The sequence below is a fragment of the Macaca fascicularis genome, chromosome 7 (assembly GCF_037993035.2).
Source record: "Macaca fascicularis isolate 582-1 chromosome 7, T2T-MFA8v1.1".
Classification (NCBI taxonomy): Eukaryota; Metazoa; Chordata; class Mammalia; order Primates; family Cercopithecidae; genus Macaca; species Macaca fascicularis.
In genome coordinates, this window is record NC_088381.1 from 46,322,180 (window position 1) to 46,349,660 (window position 27,481).

A 27,481-nucleotide genomic window follows, 5' to 3' on the forward strand; every position below is an offset into this window, starting at 1 on the left:
GTAGACACGGACTCTAAGCCAGGTCCTCTACGTCTAAAACCAGATGGCCCAAAGGGATGAAATGCCAACCAGAGTGAGCCGACTCTTTTTACACATCAGATCGTGGAACGAATTCATTTCTAGCTGATAGTATGGAAAGCAGTTAATAAATGACCAGGTTTCCTATTTGTGGATTATCACCACCTCAGCATCTAATTTTTCCCAGTCACCCACTCAGTAGAACAACATGGTTGACACTCTTGCCTGCCCACCCAACAGCCATTTCCCCCTACTGCCTTGCTACCGGAAACCTAATTTTGTTAAGGCAGAAATGTGCCCAATCTCGGAGGAAGACTCATGATTGGTCTCGTCCAGTCACAGGAGTCTGTTTCCTCTTGTCAGTGATTGGTCTAGAGGCAAACATGTGACTCAGTTCTGGCCAATTACACCTAAGGGAAAGACTGCCAGTGACTTCTGGGAAAAACTTTCTCTCTGATGGTGGCAGAGCAGGGAGGAACCTTTGCTTGAGTTTCTCTCGTCCAGTATGGGCACTATTTGTTGTAGTTAAAAAGTGCCCCAGTTCTTTGACCTTGCTTCCAAAGGCAGAGGCTATTTCCCGTCCTGCCGAGCGTGGGCCACACTGGAGACTGGCTTTGAATGAAGAGAATGCAACAGAGGTGAAAGTGTGTGGCATTCGAAGAAAGGCCGTAAAAGACATTGGTGTTTCAGCTTTGCTCTCGCGGCTGTCCGGCTCTGGGGGAAGCCAGCCATCACGTCATGAGGACACCCAAGTAGCCTACGGAGAGGCGCACCTAGGGAGGAGCTGAGGCCTCCTGCCAGCAAGCAGCCCTAGCCTGTCAGCTGTGTGAGTGAGCGAGCCTCTTTGGAAACGCATCCTCCCGTCCCAGTCCAGCCCTCAGATGACTACAGCCCTGCTAGCGTCTTGACTGCCGCCTCATGAGGGACCTCAAGCCAGAACCACCAGCCACATGGTGCCAGAATCCCTCATCTGCAGCAACCGTGTGGGATCATAACTGTTTATTGCCTTTTTAAGCCACTGAGTTCTGGGGTCATTTGTTACTCAGCAGTAGATGATTAATATGCTGTCATACAACTGTCTTGGAACCAGGAGGGGCAAGACTGAGGATAGAAGCTGCTATGGTGAAACTGGCAGAGAGATGGAATCTGGATTCCTGGTGATGTGAGCTAGTGAGCTGCCCAGCCAACCCTGGGTTGCCTGTTTTGGGACTTTTTGTTACATGAGCTGATAAGAACCCTTAATTCATTGTTAGTCTGGGGTTCCATTATTTGTAACCAGCTTTTTACTGTCTCAGCCTTGGGGGAATATGTGATCCTTCCAATCACATTTGGTGGCCAGCAGAGGTCACATGGTCTCCACCCACAGTCACATTGGGATGGAGAGGAGGGAGAGAGGGCCCTGCTAAAGGGCTTAAATGCACGTACATTTGCATGTTGAGATTTAATAGAGGCCTTCTGGAGACACAATGCCTCCTTCCAGGGAGGGCCTAATTGCAGAAAGTCGGGCACTGTGATGGGCCTGGGGGCTCTTGTGACCCTGGGTAGGCAATTGTCTGTGTGACAGTTGAAGTGATGGTATGTTAATAGCTTCTCGATGAAAGGCTCAATCTCAAGGGGTTCATGTTTCTCAGCAGCCAAGACAGCGGGTCTCTGCAGCAGGTGGTTCACAAACGGCATCCTATCAGCATGGCCCCAAAGTAACCGAAAGCTGTTCAGACTGTCTGGCTCTCCCCGATGCCCCCCACCTAGGTGAATTCCAAAGGAGGAGGAACCAATGGGTCTGTGATGGATATTACCCTTCCCTATTAACTCTACAAGTTAGTTTTCTTCTTTTTCTTTTTTTATTTTTTCTTTGTGACAGAGTCTCGCTCTGTTGCCCAGACTGGAGTGCAGTGGTGCGACCTTGGCTGACTGCAACCTCTGCCTCCTGGGTTCAAGCGATTCTCCTGCCGCAGCCTCCTGAGTAGCTGGGATTTCAGACGTGTGCCACCATGCCTGGCTAATTTTTGTACTTTTAGTGGTTTTGCCATGTTGGCCAGGCTGGTCTTGAACTCCTGTCCTCATCTGATCCACCCTCCTTGGCCTCCCAAAGTGTTGAGATTACAGGCATGAGCCACCGCACCCAGCCTAATTTTCTTCTTGAAACTGCTCTTTCCTCACCTGCAGCATAGGCACAGTCACACCATGAAGGCAGCATGCGGAGTTCCTGGCAGAACTGCCAGAGGTTCAAGGTTCTCAAGAGGGTGTCCCAAACACACAGATCTAGGGAGGGATCTGTGACATCAAGTCTGTGGGGGAAGGGCCTGGGGTCAGCATTTTCCTATACACTCTCCAGGTTATCCCGGCCCACTTTGCCTGTTTGAGAGCCACTCAATGATCTTGTCTGTCCCCTAGGACAGCTGTCGCTGTAGGCAGGACAGTGAGAATGACCCACATGGGGAGCTAAGGAAGCGGAGGCACAGTCCTGCTGGCACCCGAGGGCAGGGTCGGGGCTGGAATCTGATTACCTGCCTCTTTTCACTGTCTGTAGTGACGTTTCTCACCCTCCTAGAAGGGGGCAGGAAAGAAGAGACCCCAGGAAACCCAGGATCAGGGAGTGTTTGCAACTGGGGGAAGCAGGAGCCCTCACTCATTCCATTCATGGCTGTCAGCTCCCGGCTGTCCCCTAGCCCATATTCCTGGTTCTGGGAATATCAATAGAAAATGAGAAGCGTTTATATAACACTTCATATGTACCCGCACAATGCCTTAAGCACTTTACATCCACAAACTCAATGAATGCTCACAATTACCCTATGAGATAGGCACTGTTATTATCCCCACTTTACAGATGAGGAAACTGGGGCACACAGTAAACACTGAAAGTCCATCCAGACTCTCAGCCCCTAAAGCTGCTGAGTGGGCATTCCCTTGGGGTACTTCCAGTCGAAGCCCTTTATTTTATAGAGAGAAACCGCCCAGTGAGAGAAGGGCCATTCTGAATCATACACGTCCATGGCAGGGCTGGGCCAGGTCCCGGGTTCTGGCCGCTGGGCCATGCTGCCTACCTTGGAAAGGGGTGCTTCTGGGCTCTTGTGACCACAAGGCTCATTACCAATGCTGCAAATTGAATGAAATAGCTGCTCAGTTACATATTAATAACAGATTTGTTTGTCATTAAGGCAGCATTGTTTAATAAAATCAGTTTAGCTGAGCATAATTACCTTCATATAAAATTCCCCCTTAAAAATTACTTTGATAAATCTAAGCCAATTAGGTGGTGTAAAGACTGGGATGTGTGGGGTTTGGCTCTGAGCTTTGATTGGGTCCCTAAAATGACATTCCCAGGTTGGGAGTTCAATTGCCAAAGACCTTGGGTCATCCCTCTGTGGACCACTTGAAGGCCCAGTGGAGAACATGTAACTCAGCCTCTCCAAGGCAAAACTACAGACAGCCTTGGATGGTCCCTTTTGCTAAACTCAAAATACTACTGAGGCCCTGCGTTCTCTTGCCACCCTGCCAGCTTTTCACATTCCCTCCTTAACTCTGGGGCTTCCAAGTCATTTCTCTCCTTGTAGGTTTTCAATGACTCCTGATTGCCCATAAGCTATGATCCCAAATCTTGATCGTATTATTCAACGCCCTGCAAATCTGGCCTCATGGTAAATTTAGCGAAAATGATTACCAAATTGGGGATCAGGAGACTGAGGTCTTAGATCCAACTCTGGCCCCAGCTCATGCTGGGTGTTCTCAGACAAGAAGGCTTACCTTTTTAGGCTCCCTATTACTTATCTGTAAAATGGGAAGCACAGTATTTTCCTTCCTAGGTGGTAGTGAGGCTCTCAGGAGATCATGGCTTTGGTGCTTTATAAACTGCAGACCCCCATCCAGGCCCCACTTCTGCTCTCTCCGCCTCCTCAGCAGCTGTCTGCATTCTCAGCCTGGCCACTCAGCCTACTGTGACTCGGGATTGACTCTGGGTCCATCTTGTTGCTGGGACCACACGTAGCCCTTTCTGGAACATCTGTCCTGCTCCTTTCTGATTAGTTGGCTTCTTGTTGTTGTTTGAGACAGGTCTCTGTTGCCAAGGCTGGAGAGCAGTGGCATGATCATAGCTCACTGTAGCCTCGACCTCCCACCTGAGCCTCCCAAGAAGTTAGGGATACAGGTGCATATCACCATGCCCAGCTAATTAAAAAATGTAGAGACTGGATCTCTCTATGTTGTCCAGGCTGGTCTCAAACTCCTGGCCTCAAGCCATCCTCCTGCCTTGGCCTCCCAAAGAGCTGGGATTACAGGTGTGAGCCACTGTGCTTGGCCTTGGCTTGGTTTTTAAGGTCCAGTCAATACCCTCCTCTCCTGTCACTCTCCCCTGACTGCTCTTCAGGCTCCGAGTCTTCTCCCTGTCAGTTCCCTGAGCTTGCCCCTGAAAATGTGTCCCCAGACGGGGGTGGGGAGGAGTGTGTGGAATCACACCCTACACGGTTAACTTCCAGGACTCTCTTTCTGCTTTTACAATTGAATTCTAGTTTTATGTCATTGTTTCTACAAACAACTCTCCGTGAAAATCTGCTCTAGAATCAAAAGATGCTTATGCCTGCCCTCAGAGATTAGCAGGCCCAATCTCCTCATTTACAGATGGAGAAATGGAGTCACAAAGCCACTGAGTGGTAGTGCCAGGTCTGGATCTCCCATCTCCTCATTTCCAGGCTGGAGCTTACCCCCGACCTGTGTTTTCCATTGATTTCTGCTTTGCTGCAACCCCCGTTGGCCCTTCCTGAGCCTGTTGGTCATTTCCTGAACAACACTGTTTTTACCAGATGCCTGAATTTCAGCCCCGAGGAGGTGGTTAAGGGGAGTTATTCAAGCAGAAAAGCTCAGGTTAGATCCATAAATCTTTGCTGCACAACTTATAGGCCCAGATCCCCAAATGGCCCTGAAGGAAGGCAGTGGAAGGAAAGACTGCTGAGTAGGGTGTAGTGCTGTATAACTCCAGGGGACACCATTCACAGACTGCAACACCTCCTGGCATTGCACAGTGTACAGCCTGCACAGCTGTACACTGTGCCCTGGGGCTGAGGATCAGGAAAGATCTAGGCAGGCATGTAGGAAAAGAATCCAGCTTAAACTGCAGGGAGGTGCCTGAGACACAGAAGGAAGTGGGGCAGACACTCAGGTGGCAGAGGACAGCCTCTTATCATAGAAACCCCTGGATCCATCTGGCTTGTCATGAAGAATAGCTGGGTCTTCAGGCCTCAGTTTTCTCATTTGTAAAATGGTGAAATCAATCTGTACTTCATAAAGGCATGTAATGAGAAAATAAATGTCAACGTGTTTCAAAAGTAGAAAGTGAAATCTGAAAGCTGGGGGCGATGTTAAAGCAATGACTGGATGTCGGAGCACAGGGTGTCTGGGAATGGGGAACCTCAAGGAGCCCCTCCCCTCTGTTCCAGCCCTAAGCCCTGGCTGTTGGCCTGAGAGGAGAAGACCCCATTTCTGAGTGGAATTCCAGCATCCACCCAGGAAGCCAGAGCTTTGGTGACAGTGGTGTGTTGAGTGTTTTGGGGGTGGCAAGAACACTGGCCTTGTTTCCTCTGCAGAGAGAAGGGAGGACATGCCCCATTTCCCTCAGTTTACCCTGATGCGTTCACATTCCCAAGACTCATACTACTGGGGTGGCCCCTCCTGAAAGGCTTCACCAGTCCCCCAGCCAGCGGGCTTGGGCAGGGGAGGGGGCTCGGACACAGCAGCACACACAGACTGGAAAGTTCTGAAAATGCGTCTCCTGAGCACTGGCCCCCTCCTCGGTCCCCCAGCTCCCTCTAAAGCCCCTTTTGAAGGGGACCTCGGAGCTCTAATGAGTTGAGAGCTTTTATGGGAGCCCAGGCAAACCAATTAGGTTTGCTTAAAAATATTGTATTCATTAGCATGAAAATAAAGCTGAACTTTTTAGAGATAATTGCATCTTTTAAAATGTGGTAGTCTTTGTCTGGGCTTGTCTCATAAATATGCATGCTGCATAATCCTTTTGGAACCATGGTCGCAATCATGAGTAACACACAAATGCATCCAGGGTGTTAATATTCTGACAAGAGTGGGGCCTCTCGGGCAGGGGGTGCCACCGGCGGCGGCCTCCAGAGGCGTCCCTGTAATCCCCAGCTGCAGCCTGCACAGCTCACGGGAACAGAGCCCAGTCCGGGCTCCCTGATACCATAGACCAGGGCTCCAGTTCTAAATCGCTCCCTTTTATGCCGCTGCCTCCAAGGGTGGGTTGGAAGATTCTGAGGCTTTGCTCAAAATGCCGGGAATGGTGGCACAGAGGTTGAGCTCCATTTACAGCTGGGGGAAATGGAAGCCCCGGGGGGTTAAGTGGGTTGCCAAGGTCACCCTGCATGGATAGGACCAAGATGAAGCCCAGTTTGCCATGGCAGACTGATGCTTGTTATCTGGTCAGGCGAGGGACCCTGCCAGGGAAAGGACTGCGTTTACATTTAGCAGGGAAGGGATGCTTTCCAGCTTGGTTAGCCTGGGTGGCTGGGGAAAGGGCTGGCATCTCTAGCCCCACCCACTTCCTTTCTGTCAGCTAACCTCTAAGCCTCCCCAAAAAACATGCCATCTAAGTTTAAGGAGGGAGCTTGCTACATCGGTGCAGCTTCAAGACAAGTCCTCAGCTCCACCTTCCCAACCAAGAATGCCCCTCAGCCCTTCTGGGTAGAGATTCCTCAGCTATCACTGGTCCCTGTCCTACTGGGCTTCTTGAATTTCCTCCTACCCCACTTCCTCCCAAATGCAAAAGCTTTATAAGATTGATATCCCCCTTCTTGATGGAACACGAGGACTGGCCCCAGGGAAAACTGAGCTTAGTGAAGTTTCTTTTCAGCAAACATTTTCTAAGTGCCTGCTCTGTTCAGGGCCCAAACTAAGCTTTATGGGGCTACAGAGACAGTTAGACGAGGCATCTGCCTGCCCAGGCTCACCATCTATGGGAGACAGACACATTAGCCACTACTGCTGATAGAAGGCAGGCTGCTGCCTAGGCCTGAGCCCCGGGCTCCTTCCAAGGGCATACTGTGGGGGTGTGGGGAGAGCACACATCAGTTGGGTGGGGGAAGGCTGACTGGGGCCAGGCCAGCTGGCTTTTGAAGAGTGAGTGGGATTTGGGCAGACTTTGGGGAACACCTTGAACAGAGGAAAGTGTAGGGTTTGGGGTGTGTTTGGCAACATCTGAGCCTAGTTTTTCTTTGCTACTTTCTCATCTCCCTCCCGAGACTCATCTGTCCTGTGGCCAGGTTCTTAGCTGTCCCCTGGCTTCTACTGCCTAATAGCTTCTCAGGCCTTGGCCAGACCTGCCAGGACTCCAGAGTTACCTCTCCTTCCAAATAGGAAACCATCCAGATGTCACCTGGGCCTGATGGGTTGAGAAAGTGTGTCATATTTCTTTATAGCCTATCAACTTCTGTCAAAAAACTTATTACACTGAACTACATGAAACTGCCCATATTCAGCCATTTTGGAATAAAATGGTGATTGTAGCCTCTATGGAATGCTTTTTGTGTTAGATGCAGTATATGTATGATCGCATTTCATCAACAGGGAAAACCTATGAGGAAGATACTGTGACTACCTCTCCCCTATTGTACGGACTGGAAAACTGAGGCATAAAGAACTTAACTTTCCCTGGTCTTGTGGAGTGAGGCGTCCCGCCTAGGCTGCCTGGGCCATATGGAAGTACAATGAGACAAAAGGCACAGTAGGTTGGAACCTCAAAATGCAGAAGAAAGACAAAACTCCAGAGAGTTAGCTGGGAGTAGAAAACTGCATCCAGTGACCGACTGAGGGACGTTTTGGTTGAAGACAAAATATGATTCTGAGCGTCCTAACAGAAGAGGCAATTGGTGGTGGCGGGCGGGGGGTGGGCACGGATCAGGGAACAGGCTCATTGTGTTCTCCCTGACTGTAGGGAAGAGCCTGCCTGTGCAGTGGGACTGCTCCCAGGAGAGGTCCTTAAGGTGCAGTTTCCCTAAGGGGCATGATGAATAGCGTAAGGTACACATCATTGGCCCCAGTTTTTAGAGAAAGAGCAGAGGTTATATTGGTGAAGGGCAAACCATAGTGTTAAGGTCAGAGATTGGGGGAAACATTTCTGCTTAGAGGAAGGACACCAAAGGCTTGATCCCCAGAACACAACTTCCTGGTGATCTGACTTAACGTAGGGATATAATCCGGAGAACCGAGGAAAGGCTTGAAGTGGAAAGTGCTTCTATTGTCAGATCCGAGTTTCAATCCCTGCTCTGTAACATTTGGTGGGTGGCCCTAGGCCAGTTAATTATGTCATTTTATACCAAGGTTAAGTGACACTAGAGCCCTTTTCTTTCCATGCTTAAATATTCCAGAAGAATTTGTATTGTAATAATAGGACTTTTTTAAAAACTGAAATTGATTTCTAATTTGTGAAGTCAGGTCTGGGTTCATGGAATGAGGTTGGGCACTCCACTGAGCCCTCTCATTGCCAATAAGGCTGGTATATCCTGGTCTTACTTGGCTCTTAGGATTCATTAAAACTCTGTTAGAAACGAGAGTTATAACTCTATTAGAAACCTCACACAACCAATGTATCACGAACATCTTTCCTTTTTCCTTTCTTTTTTTTTTTGAGACGGAGTCTCGCTCTGTCACCCAGGCTGGAGTGCAGTAGCGTGATCTTGGCTCACTGCAGCCTCCGCCTCCCAGGTTCCAGTGATTCTCCTGCTTCAGTCTCCAGAGTAGCTGGGATTATAGACGCCTACCAGCAAGCCTGGCTAATTTTTTTTTTTTTTTTTTTTTTTTTAGTAGAGATGGGGTTTTTCACCATGTTGGTCAGGCTTGTCTTGAACTCCTGACCTCAAGTAATCTGCCTGCCTCGGCCTCCCAAAGTGCTGAGCTTGCAGGCATGAGCCACCACACCTGGCCATCATGAACATCTTTCTATGACCGTAATTACAACACTGCCTCTCATTTTCTAATGACAACACAGCATTTCATGACATGGACATATCTGATTTCTTAAAGCAATATACGTACTTTTCTGCATTTAAAAGAATTTTGTACCAATAGTTCTGTAATGATCAACACGGTGCATATATAATAATATAATTGAAAACATTGCAGCAAATAACATTTTATATGATAGCATTATGTATATATATTTTATAGTATTTGTAGAATTTAGAAGAATTGGTGCATTAAATCTATGTGCATTTAGCACATTGATTACTCTAAAAACAACAAAAAAGGAAAAACTGGTTTACATTTCTAACAACAGTTTTGAGGAAATGTATTTCCCCAAATCCTCTACCCAAGGCTATCTACCAGGTACCCATTTTTCTGCATGTTGAATCTTCTTATTCATTTCCAGGTACTCTTTGTATATTACGGATATTAACTTTTCGTCAGTTACATATGATGGTACAACTATTTTCTCTGTTCTGTCACTTTATCTTCATTTATAGATTATTTTGCCATGCAAAAATTTTACACTTTTATGCAATTAAATCTGTAATTCTTTTCTCTTATGGCTTCTGGGTTTAATGCCTTGAATAGAAGGCATATTCCTCTCCAAGATTATATATAAAGAAATCTTTCCTCATACTTTCTTCAGCTTAAAAAAAAATCATTGAAAGTACTTCTTTTGTGGGGAGGGGGAGGGGGATGAGATGGTGAAAGCAGTGTGTGGTTAGTGTCCTCTTCACCAGATATTTCTGGTTTTCTTCACTTTGTAGCCTGGGGCAGGATGCACATCTTGTGCTCCTTGCGGTTGGCTGGGGCCGTGAGACTAGTTCTAGCCAGAGTTGTGAGCAGAAGTGATGGGGCTCTTCAAGAACGGGTACTTGATTGTGGATTCAGGACTTTCTGGTCTGTGTCTAGACCTTCTCTGGCAGCGTCTGAGATGGTGGCTTCTCCGTCAGCCTGGCTCCTGTGTGATTTCAATGTCCAATCTCAATGAACAAGTATCCTGAGCCAGAAATCAGCTTTCACTGTGGTGAGTCACTGAGACTGGGGGGATATTTTACCACAGCATAGCGTAGTCTATCCTGGCTGATACCAGAAGGGACCTAACTTTTGCTTTTTCCCGTATAGATGGCTGGTGATTGACTTTCCTTTTTTTAAGCAGCCCATCTTTCCCTGCTGATATAAAATGCCATGTTTATCATGTCCCCAGTTCTCATAAATACACAGGAATATATATCTGAACTCTTTAGTCTATCCCATCAACCATTCACCTATTCTACTTTCATACTAATTGATGAAGCTTTATGACATATTTTCATATTTAGCAGAGCGAGTTTCAAGCTTATCTTGTTTATCCTTATGAATTTACTCTTCAGACAAACTTAAGAACTAGTTTTTCAAGTTTCATAAAACCTCATTAGGATATGGGTGGGAATTACATTGAATTTGTATATTAATTGGAGACTTTCTGTCTTTACATAGCAAATCTTCTTCTTATTTATTTTCATGTGGTAATTAATCTTTTTATACTGTTCAGAAAAATTTTTCTGAGCTCCTACTGTACACCAAGGCATTTTTCTAGCACCAAGGGTAAAAGACACAATCCATGCCACCTGGTGCTCACATTTAGGGGGAGATGGACAGACCATTGACGGTGGTCCTAAGGGAGGAGGCACACAGCGCCGTGGGAGCCCAAAGACAGGATGCAGCAAAGCTCAGTCTCACAGTCTGAAGACAAGTTGGCCAGGATGACAGGCAGGCAAAGGCCCCTGTGGGCCATACCAAGCAGCTGGAAGTGCGTGACTAGGAATTCCAGGTGGGAACATGGCAGGAGATGAGGAGGAAGGGAGGGGCCAGTTCATGGACTTGATCCCCTGAACAACAGGGAGCTGCTGAAGGGTTTTAACTGAGCCTGACCCCATAGCCTTAGTGTAGCATATATTTGGGGTATGATCTGCCAATTTAACTGGGAAAAAGAACCCTGTAATTCCTATGTTTAATCGATTAACCAATTTGGAGCATAAACCAAGTCAAAGGATATCAGATCAAGTGGCTAAGAAAAAAAGGACTAAAGTCTAAAGTCTAGAAACTATTACATTTATCGAGTGCCTACTGTGTGCCAAGAATTTTCATAGGATAGTGTTCATGTTGTCAGTGTATTGTCAGATATTTTTACATAATATAAAACCTCACAATAACCCCATTGTCCAGGTATGATTTCTACTTATCGATGAGAGAAATGAGGTTCAGAGGTTTTTAGGTGATTTGCCCCAAGTCCAAAAGCTACTTAGAGGCAGAGCTGGGATTGTGCTGCAGATTTTGTGTTTCCAAATCTGGGAGTCTTTCTGCCTCTCTACAGCTGTGTGTCCTTATAAAAAGGATATAGTTCCCAGCCTGGGGAAGAGAGGGAAGGCTCGCTCTTGGCCAAGTTTCATTTAATTTTCCATCAGTAGGTGTCAACTGTGAACTAGTCAGAAATGCTAAAATAACAGCTTAAAAACATAGGAACAGAAATGGAAATGTAATTTTAGCGTGCCTTACCAGCCCCTCCTGAAGATAAGTGCTGCTTATGGAGTATCTGTTACAGAAATGTAACACTTAAGGACTAAACTCACAGGAGTTGCTGGCGATGTGCAATTTAGCAACTTGGGCTGTTAAAGAAGAAGGGAGGAAAAAAAAAAAAAAGAACCAACTCCACAAGCAGAAAATTGAAAACAAAAGGAAATGGAGAAAAAAAGCAACATAGCGTTTCTGCCACTGGTTGTAGTTCCTCCTAATGGCCTGGGAAATAGCTTGTTGGATAAAAAAGGCTTGCCTGGGAGAAACATTAACTCAGAGATGGCGCACTTGATGGAAGGGAGGCTGGATTTAGCCAATCAGGCATCAAGGCCTTTGACTGGTAAATTAGCAAGTACCTTTCAGCCCCTGTGATTAGCCAGGTGTGGAGCCAGGCCCAGTGGGACTCCAGGATGAGGGGCGGTGGCTGGCATTCTTCCCTCAAGGGATTTGCTGCTTGAATTGGGGTGCAACGTCTCCTGGAACCAATGAACTGATAATGCAAATGCAGGACAAGAAACGGATGTGTACAACAGGGACCTCACACTGCTGCTGACGGAGGGAGGGGTACAGCTCTGGTGTGGGAGGGCGCGGGAAGGTGACTTGGAGAGGGAGCATGGGGCCACAGCTTAGGAGTGAGGATCGCCATTCCAGTCTCAGCTCTCACCCTCATTTACAGTGTGAATTGGGACAAACCATTTCACCTTTCTGAGTCTCAGGTTCTTCACACGGAACAGCAGAAGCTTTATCAGAAGGTGTCTAAGGCCTGTCCAGGCGCTGACACCTATGATTTTATGAATTAGAATTCGCATTAAGGTTCTTCAGTTGCCAGTGACAGAAATCCAGTTGCATCCAGCTTAATTTTAAAAGTGGTATTTGTTGGTTTAGGTAATTGTGAAGCCCAGAGGTAACTCTAGGTTCAGGCATGGCTGGATCCAGGGGCTCACAAAGGATTCCTTGGGCTGTCTCCCCTGGTTCTGCCTTCTTCTCTCTGTGCTTGCCTATCATTCCACTGTAAAGGGATAGTCTTATTTGATAGTTCCAGTGGACTAGCCCCTAGGAGCTCAGCCCCATCCAAACCACAAGGAATAGGTTTCTTCCAGAAAAGAAGGCCTCAGGCACCAGCTGAAAGGGGACAGGATTGATGTGGGCAGGCAGGAATGACAGATGCTTTCCATATGGCCCTTGAATGTATTTCAGGTCAGATAGAACAAGCAGGGGAGGGGAGGAGCATTCCAAGATCTACAGGGTCAAAGTTGTGCCTTAGGCCTGGTCAAAACATTCATGGGGCCCAGGGTAAGAGTACACATGGAGGCCACGGACCATATGTCTCAATATTAAAAAGCCATAACTCACACTAACAATCTGTTAAGTAGCATAGGTTTATCTGCTTATCTGGACACATGTGCCTTCATAATGACCTGGAAGGTGGGTTCCAATTTAGAATTTTCAGAATCCTTGGAATTTTGCACCGGAATGAGATGGAGCAGAGAGAGGCTGTAGCGCATCCCTTCTCTTCCCACCCCTGACTGCATCCACACTGTGTGGACCCCTCAGCCCACACATCCAAGCACTGAACACAGTTCCAGTAAACAGCTGGCCAGGGTGTGCATGTGAACCCTCTGTTCACCCTCAGCAGGGCCAGCTGGGAGAAGATTGGTGGGGGCTCTGGAAGGGGGCTGGGTCCAGTTGAGCAGTGAATCCAGATACTGGAGCATGGTCTTCAGGTGAGAGGGTCAGTAGACTTTGGGCTTAGCCCTACAGATGCTTGTTGCAAGGTGAGGGGCACGGCTGGAGGAACGGTCAGAATGGGGCTGTTTATAGACTGGGTCCAGAGCAGGAGCCCGCTTGCCTGAGTGAGGATGGCCCAGGTGGTGTCACAAAGAAGAGGACTGGGAAATAAAACTGAAGAATACTTTTGGGCTTAAAGGAAGGAGAACTTGGACTTTAGGCTATGAGATTGGACTTGTTCTATGGGCAATGAGGAGCCTTGAGGGGCGGGTCTCAGCAGGTGACCGTACCCATGTCCAAAGTGACCCCATGGCCCTGCATTTGGGGCTGCTGCCCTCCCTCATACCCTCTGGTACTTACAGGAGCTCCTTGGATTTAGGGCTCCTTGAGATTTAGCTTTGATGTGAGGACAAGTCTTTCAGGGGAACCTTTCCCTGGATTCCAACTCCTGCCTCAGACTCTTCCTCTCAGAGCCCCTTGGATTCCCTTCATCACAGAGCACACCATATAGTCCTGCAGTGGCTGGCTCGGGGCTGCCTCCTGTAAGCCGATCTCATTCCTCTAGTATAGGGACTTCTACAATCAGGTCCCCCAAAAGTGTTGTTGGAAGGAAGGGGATTAATGCACGTGATTAACCCAAGGGAGGTGAGGTTAGGAGAAAGCTTTTGTAGACAGTATTTTGCTTACTTAAGCCCTCAGTGATGTCTCCCCTTCGGAAATCTATCTAGAACCCTCCCCCTTCCAGCAGCTCTGTGGTGACTGGCCTGGGCCAGCAGCTGCTGTTACTGCTGACCTGGACAACTGCTGGCCTGTCCTTAGTGCTTCCCTCCCTGCAGTCTATTTCCAACCAGCAGCCTGTTAAACGTGAGAGTGCATCATCTGCGATGGCCTCCATCTCACTCAGAGTAAACTCCAAAGTCCTCGTCAAGGTCTACAAGGAGCTAATGAACAGCCAGGTCTCCTGGGGACCTTGAAAAATGCAGATTCCCATTTAGAAGCTCTGGGGTGGGTCTGAGAGTCTACATTTCTAACAAGCCTCCAGGTGCTGCAGGGTTGCTGGGGCGGGGGCACACTGTGAGTGAGGAGACCCTGCAGGATGCTCGCTGTCCCCCTCTTCTGACCTCATCTACCACCCTCACCCTCGTGATAGGGTGACCAGCTGTCCCTGTTTGCCTGGGGAGTGTCTTAGTTTTAAAACTGAAAGTCCCATATCCCGGGAATCCCCTCAGTCCCAAGCACACTGTTGCTGTCCCCCGCTCTGTGCCTCCGCTCAGCCTCACTTCCTTCAGGTCCTTTCCTGCCTCTCAGGGGGACTTCCTAGTCACGACTGCCCCTTGCCCACCCTGACGTTCTCTACTCCTCTGCCCTGCTTAATTTTTCTCCTTAGCAGTTATCACCCACTAGCATACTATCTATTTTATGTATTTATCTTATTTATTGTCTGTTTCTCTCCACCAGACAGTTAGTGCCACAAGAAGTGGAATATTTTCTCCGCTTTGTCACTGAGGGACTCCAGTGCCAGGCATGTGGTGAAGGCTCAGGAAAGATGGTTACATGATGAACCGAATGCCTGCTCTCCAAGCCAGGGCTTCTCAGACTTCAGTGTGCACCTGGAGACTGTTAAACTGCAGATTCGGATTCAGGGATCTGGAGTAGGGCCTGAGAATCTGCATTTATTCCACAGATGGAGGCTCTACTTGGTGGTCTGTTTTCTTCTCTTCATTTATCTCCTCCCCTCGCTGGGAAGGAGGCAAGTTTGGACTTGGAGATGGAGCAGGGGCTCCTTAGAAGTGTGAGGAGCAGGTGGGCCGTCCAGTCCCTGTGAGGAGGGGTATTCAGCACTAGTGTGGCTGGGTGGACAACCAGCTGGCCCGTCAGACTGACGGACTCAAAGATGAAAATGGCCAGGACCAAACTTTCCCTGTTCTGTGCTGTCTTTCAGAAAGAACTGCCCCCTCCCACTTCTCTTCACCGTCCCTACAGCTGGTTCCAACAAGCAAAAGATTTCTCTCCAGAGCCGGGCTCTGTTTGGCCTTGCACCTGCTGCCGGCAGCTGTTGCCGGGGCTCCCGTTAATGGCACAAATGGAGCCTCTAATGGATGGGACCTAAGCCCTGGCTGGCAGCGGGGCTGGAAGGATGTGGGCTGTGTAGACGGATGGGAACTCTGCCAATGACTGGGATCCAGGCCGTGCTGTCAGTCAGATGGACGGCCAGACAGTGGCTAGCCAGACCCCTAGAGAGCCACACAACCAACTCGGAAGACTTCACCCTTACAGGCAGCTTTAGGGGACTCAGGGAAGTGTGGACAGGCTCTCAGCCCTCTGGGAGTTCACGTTTTAGTGGAGGTGAGAACACTTTGAGGTAGAAAAGACTCAAAGACTGAGCCAAGGACCCTGGGTAAAAACCTGGGCCCAAGTTGTGTGTGTGGAACCCACCAGAAGAACTGCAGGAATTCTGATAAACTGGAATATGTCATTTCTCCTAAAGATTTTGATTAACTCCAATAGAGTGTTTTAAATTTAAAACTGAGATGCTGTCGACAAATAATGTATGTACTCATTAGAAAATTGTGACATGTAAAAGCTTTTTAATTTATGGAAGCAGAATAAAATCATGAGTGGCACTGACTGGCCATTATCTACTATTGCTAAAACTGCTTAAGGATTATAAGGGCTTACATTTGCTTGTGTTGCTAATTTTTGGATTTCTAGTTTTTATTTATTTATTTAGAGACAAAGTCTCGCTCTGTCATCCAGGCTGGAGTGCAATGGCATGATCTCGGCTCACTGCAGCCACCGCCTCCTGGGTTCAAGCAATTCTCCTACCTTAGCCTCCCAAGTAGCTGGGATTACAGGCACGCACCACCACGCCTGGCTGATTTTTGTATTTTTAGTAGAGACAGGGTTTCACCATGTTGGCCAGGCTGGTCTCGAATTCCTGACCTCAGGTGATCCACCTGCCTTGACCTGTGCAGGTGCTGGGATTACAGGTGTGAGCCACCATGCCTGGCCTCTAATTTTTTAAAGTATCAATGTGCTCAAACACTTGCCTACAAGTTAATGACGCTGATGTTGATGCAAGATGACGCTGATGTTGGTAATAGTGCCTTTTTCCCCTTTTCTTTTTAAATCCTAAATGTGATAGTAAATAGTGACTTTTATTGGGAGTATCTTATATGCCCAATTTGTAATCTCAATGCATCCTCATGACACCCTGTGAGATAGTGGTAGTCGTTGACCATGGAGCTGCCCAGGTGCCATTGGCCCTTCATCTGGTCACTGTGTCCTGATTCCCATAGAGGGGACCCCATCCTGCCCCACTGCCATTCCTTGCGCATCTGAGAGGTGACTCTACCTCAGTGCAGAGGTGTGACGTGAACTCAGGCCTGGCCCATCAGAGCATTTCCTTGGCCACCGTGGTTGATTCAGGGATGGCCACATGACCCAAAGAGAGCCAGCGATGCTTGGGAAGAAGGTCTTACTTTCCCCTGAAGGATGTGAAGCTGAGAGGATGTAGGACCAGAAGTTTCTGCCTGAGGAGAACCTTATGCCCTCCTGAGGAGAACCTGTCTGCGAGCCGTGGGTAGGGGACGCTTACCCAGGGCAGACAGTAGAGCTGGGCCTGGAGATGGAAAGCAGGGCCTGGCGACATGTGTGCTAGTTTTTGCTTGAACAAGTGTGAGCTATTTGTTTGTTTGTTCCTCACACCTTAGTGTCTTAGTGATGTGAAGGCAAGTAACTTTTGTACTTCCACCTGCAGACAAGAAGGCCCTATCTAGAAAGACGGGATGATAAGAGCTTGAACTGGCATCTACAGGGTGTCTTATCAGATCTGGGCAGAGCGAGAAGGCGGAAGGATGGATGATAATGCAGTTTCTGATGGGATGGCTGGGTGGATGGTGGAGCCCTTCCTTGAGAGAGCCTACGGAAGAAGAGCTGATTTAGAAGGAAGGTAATGAATTCAGTTTGTGCAATACCCAGGTGCGAATGGAGTTTGGAATTCTCGAGAGTGGGTTGGAGATGGGGGTTTGGTTGCAAAACAGAACCAGCCAACCAACCAACCAAACAAACAAAAAAACAACATAATTATCAACAACAACAAAGCAACCATCCCGAAGAGAGCTGTGCAGTAGGTGGCATCACCCTAGCTGATCCAGGTATAGGGAAGTGGTCTCTTTCCTTATACAAGGGTTCTTTTGGGTCTTGGGTGCAGCGTGTCGGGTTATTTCTCAGGTCTTGACACCCCATAATTACTGGTTCCTTTAAGGCCCTATATGTTTATTTACTTATTCCTTTATTCCTCATTGCCCTCTCCTGTTCCTACTCCACCCCCATAGATCACTGTTCTAAAATGTATTTTGTTTTTAAGTGTTCCTACAAAATGTATTTTGTTGTTTTACCTGTGTGTATCTTTAATTGATATCAATGGACTGGTGCTATAGAGCTCATTCTGTATTTTATCTTTTTCGCACAGCACCGTGTTTTTTTAATTTTTATTTATTTATTTATTTATTTGAGACGGGATCTCACTCTGTTGCCAGGCTGTAGTGCAGTGGCGTGATCTTGGCACACTGCAACCTCCGCCTCTGGGGTTCAAGTCATTTTCCTGCCTCAGCCTCCCGAGTAGCTGGGGCTACAGGTGTGAGCCACCACGCCCAGCTAATATTTTTGTATTTTTAGTAGAGACAGGGTTTCACCATGTTGGCCAGCATGGTCTCGATCTCTTGACCTCGTGATCTGCCTGCCTTGGCCTCCCAAAGTGCTGGGATTACAGGCATGAGCCACCGTGCCCAGCTGAGAGCCAGAAGCAAACAGCAAAACTGCTCCCAAATTCCTGACCCATGGAAATGGAGATAATAGATGTTTGTTGTTTTAATCTACTAAATTTTGAGACAGTTTGTTATGCAGTAGGAGAAAACTAGTATTACTGGGGAGGGAAGTTGCTGGGCCATAGGGTGTGTCTGTACAAGTTTTGATCGTGTATGTGGTTTGGAGAATCAATATGGAAAACTGTAGTAAAGTTGCTTATTTATTTGGCCACTTCTGCATCTGGGTGGTGGGAAGGAGGTGATAGGTTCACCTCAGCATAAAGCCCTAGAAGGTGTCAGACTCCATTAAATGCTATTGGGAAAAGATTGGCTGGGCCAGTAGACAGCATTTCCAGAGAATTCCCAAAGGATTGTCCCAGACCCCAAATCCTAGGGAGCTGTCCGTTGTGAGTCAAAGCACTGGGGCCAGCAAGAGCCTGGGGCCCCCCGGTGTGAGCTGATTCCTGTCCTCTGGACCTGGCAGTATGATATGCTGACGTAAATGCAGTGACATTTGGCTGGGCAATTGAAGAGCTTCAATCTGCACATAGAAGTGACGGAAATTCATTTTCTCTTATTTTTCCAATCTTTGTCTGTAAAATAGATTCCTGCAGTGTCATTTCTCTGTTCATTCCAATCTTTGTTAAGGAAATGAAGTGCTAGAGTTGAATGTCTGTTCAGAGTGCTTTAGCAATCTCCAGGTACCTGGCTACTTTAATGTCCCAGGCCATTGGAAATTGAGCTGGTCTGGCCAGAGATTTTTCCATTTCAAGTTGTGCTTCCTCTACAGGTTTTATTCACAAGGCACAACAGAGTTCCCACTGAAGGCAGAAGAGACAAGAATAGCCAACTCCCATATAATGGCAATAATGTCCTCCCATTACAACACCCCCTAATGCTCCTCAGATTGTACAGTGCTTTGTGATAACAAAGCTAGTATGTGGCAGGGCCAAGAATCTTAGGGAAGTGACTTGCCCAAGGTCAGCCCACTAGCAAGTGCAGAGCTGATAACTAGCAAGTGCAGTAGGAGATAACTAATATTAGTTATCTATATTAGGAGCCCTGACCCCCAGTGCTCTCTGCACTCTAACCCTGTAGCCAAAAGAGTGTGGACTTTGGGTTTACTGAATCTAGATTCTAACCTGGCTGTGCTTTTTGCCAGCAGTGTGACCTTGAGCGAGGCATTTACCTTGGTAAAACTTCAGTTTCCACATCTGAAAAGTGAAACGAGAGAGAGAGGATTTCAAGAAATTCAGGAGAGTGGGAGAAGTGGATTCAAGGAGTAGGTGGCTTGAGTGGGAGCTATAAAGGCAGGGAGGGGTTGGATCTGCAGGCCTTGTAAGACACACAGAAAATTTCGAACTTTATCCTAGGGCAGTGTGGAGCTATAGAATACTGGGGAGCCAGGGGGTCATATTTGAACTGAGAAACTCGATATTCACTGCTGTGTGGGAGTTGGTGAGGGACGGCTCAGCCCTGTGCCAGGTCACATGGCTGGGTGAGTGTAGAGCAGGCTAGCTTTCAGCCCCTCGTTTCCCTCTTGAACTGGTGTCCTTGTCCAGTCCAGAAAGTAACCCACACAACTATATGTGACACACCTGCTTCTGTTAGAAGCATTTGCTCAGACATCAAACCAAGGCAGATCTTCCCCTAAGAGGGGTTCTGTGCCAGCTGTGAAGCCGCTGATCTTCCTCCACCTTGTCACACGTGTTATCCTCACCTCACCCCTAGGAGATGGAGGGACTATCTCCACTCTGTTCATGAACAGACACAGAAGGTCAAGTCGCAGATCCAAAGCCACAGTAAGGGACCAGGTGGGGACTCTGACTGGTTCCTCTGAACCTCAAGTTTCTGTTCTTTCTCCCGTCCTCCTGTGCCCTCCCCGCATCCTTCCATCCATGTGCCTCACATGTTCCTCAGCACTTCCGCATTGAACATAGAATCATCCTGTGACCCCTCAAATAAATACTTTACATTAATGTTCATAGCAGCATCATTCACAATAGCCAAAGGTGGAAACAGCCCGAGTGTCCATCGGTGGATGAGTGGATAAACAAAATATTGTCTATCTATACAAGGGAATATTATGCAATCACAAAAAGGCATGAATAAGATAAATAGTGTTTGATAGCACAACATGGTGACTACAGTTAACTATAATTAATTGTACATTTAAAAATAAAGGATTCCTTTCAAATGCTGAGAAAAGAAAATATCAAAGAAGAAAAAATAAAAAAAAAACACCCAAAATATAATTGGATTTTTTGTAACACAAAGAAAGGAGAAAGGCTTGAGGTAATGGATACCCCATTTACCCTGATGTGATTATTATCCATTGTATGCCTGTGTCAAAATATCTCATGTACCCAGTAAATATATATACCTACTCCGTACCCACAAAAATAAAAAATAAAATAAATGAAATCCTGACATGCTGCAACATGGATGAACCTTGAAAACATTATGCTAAGTGACATAAGCTGGGCATAAAAGGAGAAATATTGAATGATTCCACTTATATGAAGTGCCCAGAATGAAAAACTCACAGAGACAAAAAGTGGAATCAGGCTACTAGGGGCTGGTGGGCTAGGAGGGAATGGGGGATGATTACTTCATAGGTACAGAGTTTCAGCATGGGATGACGGAAACATTCTGGAAATAGATAGTGGTGATGCTTGCACAGCATTGTGAATGTACTTACTGCCAACGAATTGTACACTTAAAATGGTTAAAGTGGCAAATTTTATGTTACATATATTTTGCCACAGTAAAAGAAATTTAATGAAAAGATGGGCTTCAGACCACACTATGTATGACTTTCTTTAGAAAAGAGTCTTCTAACTGGGGCCATGGGCTTCTCCAGAGCAAGACCATCTTGTCTTGTCTTCATCTGTGGGAGTCCTGGTGGCTTTCAGGCGAACCTCCTCCCCTAGATTTGCCTTTTATATTAGGGTGGGGAATGATTCACTGAGTGTCAGCTCTGTGCCCCTATTACCCTGGAAACTGGATTTCTTCCTGTGGTTCAGCAGACCTGGGGCAACCAGCTTCATGGTCTGAGTGTAAATAATAATGCCTTTTCTAGCAATGGTCGAAAGAGCAGGGTTTAAGCCCCTACATGCTCAGATTTCCTAGGAGCCTTGTCTCTCTCTCAGACTCCCTTCTCCCAAATGCCTAGGCATTTCCCAGCTTCACATATACTCAGATTTCCTAGGAGCCTCGTCTCTGTCTCAGACCCCCTTCTCCCAAATGTCCAGGCATTTCCTAGCTTCACACAGGGTCAGTTTAGTCTGTTCCCAGAGCTGAAACAAAGTGGCAGCTGCCTGAGGCCAGAGGATGCTTCACTGGTCTGGAAGCTGCAGCACCAATGGGACCTGCCACGTCAGGGACAGCTGGAGTCTAGGGTGGGTGCTCACAAAGATGCCCCGTCGCCTGTGGCTGCTGGCCCTGGAGGGTGACATCTCTGATCAGGTCTGGAATGGGTGGAACAGGGACCCTGGTGGCTGCCCTCTGCACCAGTACACATTCCAGTGCAGGATTTGGAGATCCTCGGAGGGTGAACACAAGTAATGCTGAGATCCCACTTTTTTTTTTTTTTTTTAGACGGAGTCTTGCTCTATCGCCCAGGCTGGAGTGCAGTGGCGCGATCTCAGCTCACTGCAAACTCCACCTTCTGGGTTCATGCCATTCTCCTGCCTCAGCCTCCCTAGTAGCTGGGACTACAGGTGCCCACAACCACGCCTGGCTAATTTTATTTTTGTATTATTAGTAGAGACAGGGTTTCACTGTGTTAGCCAGGATGGTCTTGATCTCCTGACCTCGTGATCCGCCTGCCTCTGCCTTCCAAAGTGCTGGGATTACAGGCGTGAGCCACCACGCCCAGCTCGAGATCCCACTCTTAATGCCCCACCTGGCCAAGAAGTTCTAAGTGCCAATTGGTGGGTAAACTGTTCAAGGCAAATTTGTTTGAAAGAGAGGGCGGAAAGGATTTTTTGGCTCTCACCAATAGCTAATTCACGGGCTGGTTTCACATTGTGGAACCAGGAGTCAGGTGAAGTCATCAGATTCTATCTTTCTCCTCTTGGCTTTTGTGGTCTCCCGTTGGCTTTATCCTTCATACAAGTCTTTTCTGTGGAGGAGGCAAGCTGGTGACTGGTGGTTTCAGACTCATATTCTCTCAATTTAGCAATAACAATTGAGGTTATTTTTCCCTGTTACCTCTGGCAGAAAAGTCCCAGGGCAGCCTCTTACTGCCTCACCAGGATCACCCATGCCTCCCTGAATTAATCATTGTAGTTTCCTTCAGAGAGTACTCTGGTTGGACCTGGCACTGGACCTTTACCAATGGAAGGTAGGGTTGCATGATTGACAGGTCCCTCAGGACCACCAGAATTGGGGGAGCCATGTCAAAGGAAAAGTGGCTGCATTACCAGAGGAGGGAGTCTTTGGTGGGCCCCAGAACCTTTGGAAACCTGAATCCATAGTCAAGGGCTGAGCTCCCAGTGGAGCTCTTTTGTGTAGATGCATTCTGAGGGCTCCTTTCCCAGAGTGTGGGGCTCTCCCAGAGGAGCCAGCTTGGGCCAGGTTCTGGGGTCCACAGCCACACAAACCCAGACCTCTCATTTCTCTTGAGACCACTTTGTTTTTGTTCCAGCACACAAGAAGCCCTTTCTTCTCTGGCTGGACTCATCGAGTCTGGACTCATCTCTTGTCTTACACACGGACGGTTGTTTTAAGGAAAAGCCCCTGGTTGGACTTGCAGACTGGGCACAGCCCTGGACGTACCACAGGTGCTCAGCAAAGACTTGCCTCATCTGTTTACCCTCCGGGTCATGCTCCTTCCTAACTCTACACCCTGTTGCGTTGCTGGCATGGCCTCTGGAAAAGTCAAACATGGCAAAAGGGAGCGTGGCCCAGAGCTGGCACGCCACAGGCAAGTGCGTGCATGAGTGAGTGAGTGAATGATTACTTGGGTGGATGGCCGACAGTGCTAAACTTCAGAAGGAGATGAAAAAATAAGACACTATACCCAACAGGGTTTGGCAAAAGACGTTTCTGGCCAGCTCAAGCCTGGGATCTATCACATCCCAAATCAATTTTCAGACTTAGAACAAAAATGCATATCTATCCCCCTCCCATTCCCTCTGCCTCCCCTCCCAAAAGAACGCGTCTGCGGGGACAGATGGCCCTGTGTCAGCGTCCCTGTGTGATATTGATGTGAACAGCGAGGGAAGGCGACGTGTCTCATGGCTGTAAAAATAGACGTGCATTAGGAATGCATGAAGTCAGACTCCTCCTCCGGCCACGCCAGGCGTGCTATTCTAAATCCAGTGCTCATGGGCTTGGTATCCAACCACCCGGCAAGGCAAAGCAGTGGTCTGGAACTTGACATTTAAAGGGTTTGAAAGAAACAGAAAGAGGCACCAAGATTTCTTTTTTTAAGTCAGTCTGGCTATTTCTGAATGGGGCATGCCAATGAAACTGGAGACCAAATCCACTGCATTTTTGAACCATAGCGTCTGAGAGATGGAGGGGGCTGTAGGAGCTGTTCGGTCTGGTCTCCCTCCCAATGCAGGGATTCCTTCCACAGAGCCTCTGATGGTTGTCTAGTTTCTGCTTGGATACCTCAAGTGATGGGGTACTCTCTACCTCGAGGGGCACAGTTTCATTGCTGGGTGTTGTTGGATGCCGCTGGCTGCTACTGCAAAGTGCTTTTAGGAAGAGATTGAGTTGATATCTAATTTCTCTGAAATGTTCCTCCACTGACCCTGGGGTTTAGGACCATTTTATACTCTTGAAATTTATATCCACTGCTATTTGCTGGGCTCCTTCTATGTGCTCAGCCCTGCATAAGGAGCTGTGGGGGATAAAAGAGAAAACATCATTTCCAAAAGCCAGCTAACACCGATCTGGGGAGATAATGAACATGTGCAGAGTAATGAGATAAGGCATGGCGACAGGATCTTATTAAATTTGACATCGTGTGATACTGCCTGTTTCCTTCCCAGTGAAAATCAGTGGCAATTTTTGCCACTCCCATATTGGTTAATGAGAACTACATTTTAGCAATGGCTCTGGCTGTGGGCTTGGAATGACCTTGGCTTATTTTAACTTGCTCCAGACCCAGCCAGCCCCTCACTGCGTCCTGTGGAGTGATCACTCACAAGAATCTCTCACTGCCCCTCTCCTCCTGAGAACACTCTCGTCACCATCCCCAGCTTGGGGTCCTGGGCTCCCTTGTAGCTTGCCACTACATTGCTCCCTTTGGGCTCTGTGTTCTACTCAACACTCCTCTTGAGCTAGCTCTAGCCATGCACTTGCACCCACAGATGCCTTCGGCTTCCTCCTGTGCCTCTCTTTCTTTCCACATGTCCAAGTTCCATTGCCTCTTTGAAGCCGGTGGCAATTTGCCTTCTCTGTGTTCTCCGCATCTAGGTGTAAACTATTTGCTTATTTCCCAATGGCTGCAGTTTTCTCTATAGCAAAACTACTGGCCACCTCTTGAACCCTCTCTCTCTTGGCTTTTAAAGCTCACAGCCCCATATGACAATAAATAAATAAATAATAATAATGGGCTTGGTGTCGCAAGACTTGGGTTCAAATCACAACTCTGCCACTTACTAGCTGTGCTCTCAGGCACATCACGGACTCTCACTGGTTCTCAGTATTCACACTTGCATTGTGGGATGAATTCCACTCTCCTCTTTGGGTTGCTGATTAATCAAGACAATGAATGTAGCAAGTCTTTACCAAATACACACTGCCTTACAGGTAGTGGTTATTATCATTGTCCTGCCTTCTTTTAAAAGAGAAGGAAGCTGGGCTTAGGCCCTTTTTATGTCCTTGGAATGTATATCAGCAAGTATTTTGGGGGCACTCGCTGTTTGTATAGCCTTGTTTGATGCCCTTAGGGGGTTAAATGCAAAGGCATGGTTTCCAGCCAGGGAGCTCACACTCTGGAGAGAGAATGAACTCATGTGGAGAAATGAGCCTGTGGGATTGGACAGGGTATTATTAAACTTGACATTGTGTGATCCTGCCTGAAAGTAGTGTAGGGTTCTGAGAGGGGGTTGCGGACAGCAAGGGTGACTGGGGTGGGCTTCCTGGAAGGGATATCCTGGAGCCAGAGCATGAAGGGTGGGCGGGTAACCTCTGGGAAGGTGGCGAGGAAGTAGGAGGGCAGTCGGCAGGGAAATTTCTCTGAAGAATGCAGCCCACCCTGCCTGCAGTTGGATGAGAGAGAGGGACTCCTCTTCAGTCAGGTGCTGTGCTGGGTGCTTATTTGCATCTCACAGCTCTGAAATCAAAGCTAGAGAGCTGCTTATAGACAGTTCCTCATTTACAGATGAGAAAACTGCAGCTAAGGGAGCTTTAGTGATTTGTCCAAGATCCCACACCTAAGAGGGGATGGAGTGGAGGTTTTCCATCAGGTGAGCAGCAACTCAGAAAGTCTGTTAGACCCTTATAAGCGGAAAGGCCAACTCTCAGCCCCTGTCCCCAATCAGCCTTGAAACCATCTTTGCAAGCATTACGACAGTGAGAAAAATCTGACATGGGAAAATTATGACAGTGAAAGAAATCTGACTTAACCAACACCATCTTGCTTTTAACCTCCAAGCTGCCCTTGTTCATTCCTGGGCATAGGCTGGGTGAAATATAGAAGGAATTTAGTTTGTAGTTTAACTTTGAAACAAAGACGGTAACAGCGTCTTCCTGAAATAAACCTCCTCCTTGCGTGGGAACCAGATCGCCTTTGTAAAACTAACAAATGAGCCGCAAGGTTAGAAATTACAGCTCAGAAGTCATGCAGCCAGAGGCCACAAGATTCCTAACCTTCCCACTTGCTCCTGTGGATAACGTCACTACTGTAAAACCCAAGATCGGTGTTCTAGATATTTTTCAACCCTGCATTCTAATGAACCAGCTGGCACCACCCAGATGGGTAAACTGGCTCAACTGGTTCTGTGATCCCACTCAGGAACTGAAGGCAGGGGGAAGAACTTGCTTCAACCCCCTATGATTTTCTCCCAACCCAACCAATCGTTGTTCCATACTTCTTGGCTCTCTGCCTCCCAAATTATCCTTAAAAAACCCTTGTTTCTGAATTTTTCAGGGAGACTGATCTAAGTAATAAAACTCCAGTCTCCTGTTTAGCTGGCCCTGTGTTTATTAAATTCTTTCTCTGTTGCAATAACGCTGTCTCAGTAAATTGGCTGTATCTTGTGCCATGGGCAAGAAAAAGCCATTGGGCCATTGCAGCCTTGTGACTGTATCTGCCTCAGACCCGACTGACCCCAGCAGAGCTGGGAACCTGACCCAGCAGCATCAATCTACAGAGTGACCAGTAACTTAGTGTGTGGCTTGGTGTGAGAAGATGGGCCAAGCAGATTCAGGCTCTTGGGAATTTGAATTAAGAAAACCAGAGATAATAAGGCAGGTGGAGTCAGAGACAGATTCTGAAATGATATCTGTGGGTAGAGGCAAGGCTACAGTTGGCTTTTTGCAGGCTGAAGCTGGGAGACCACAGAAATCATAAAGAAGTAGGAAGTGGCTCTCAGGCCTTGAGAAGAGAAGGCAAGTAGGGAAGCACTGGTGGAGATAGATCAGGGACAATATGTAGAGAGGCTGTGAAGGAGAATGACCACGCAGCCATGCGAACAGACTGGGTTCTTGGGGTCCCTCTGACCACATCCAGTTATGATCTCCATCCACAAATGAGCTCCCTCCCATTTCCTGCCACTTTTTCTGAAGGGGAAACGTTTATGGTTCCAAGTGCCTAACCATAAACCCTCTTGCCCCTCTGTTCTGTCTCAGGAAGAGGACTGGATATACACTTGCTATTCTTTTGGGAGGCATGGTAGTCAAACGATAAGACTGAGGAGTGATTGCAGAGTCAGATGTCTTCTCCAGCCACAGCACACACATCCCACCCTAGCTGAGGCAGAACTGTGGGCTGGCCTGGCTGTGAGCTTTGTGGGACTATGAGAAGCTTCCAGCTTAGGACCCAGAGTCTCAGAGGCCCCGGGAGAGAGGAGGAGACTGGAGAGGCTAGCAGGCACAGTGACTTGATCCAAGAAGGTCCCTGTGAGGGATGCAGGGGTAGAAATGAATCAAAGGGCCCATGTGGTGGAGAGGAGGTGTAGAGCATTGAGGGCCCATGGGCACAGAGCATCCCAGCTCTGCCTGTCACTCACCTTTGCCAAGGCAGGACCCCACATTTGGTTTTGGTTTCTCATGAAGTGGGAGTGGATCCCAAGGGCTGAGGCTAGCATCCCCTGGGCCAACCAAGAGTATGCATGGGTAAGTGGGGATCAGAAAGGAGGAATGAGTCAGGATGCCATTCTCCTAACCCCTAGCAAGTCAATTTAGCCCCCACAGGCTCATCCATCTCCTGTCACACATTT

The 27,481-nt window shown here is 47.8% G+C and overlaps 2 long non-coding RNA genes across 2 annotated transcripts in view; one reads left to right on the forward strand and one right to left on the reverse strand.

The window, feature by feature from the left end:
- The window catches only part of LOC135971833 (uncharacterized), a 50,258-nt gene that overhangs the window by 14,803 nt on the left and 7,974 nt on the right, over positions 1–27,481 (reverse strand). The gene's annotated exons all lie outside the window — the stretch shown is intronic.
- Positions 8,438–17,886, forward strand: LOC135971834 (uncharacterized). Its single transcript, XR_010588133.2, has 2 exons — positions 8,438–10,015; positions 14,731–17,886. It is a non-coding gene; the product is annotated as an uncharacterized lncRNA (long non-coding RNA).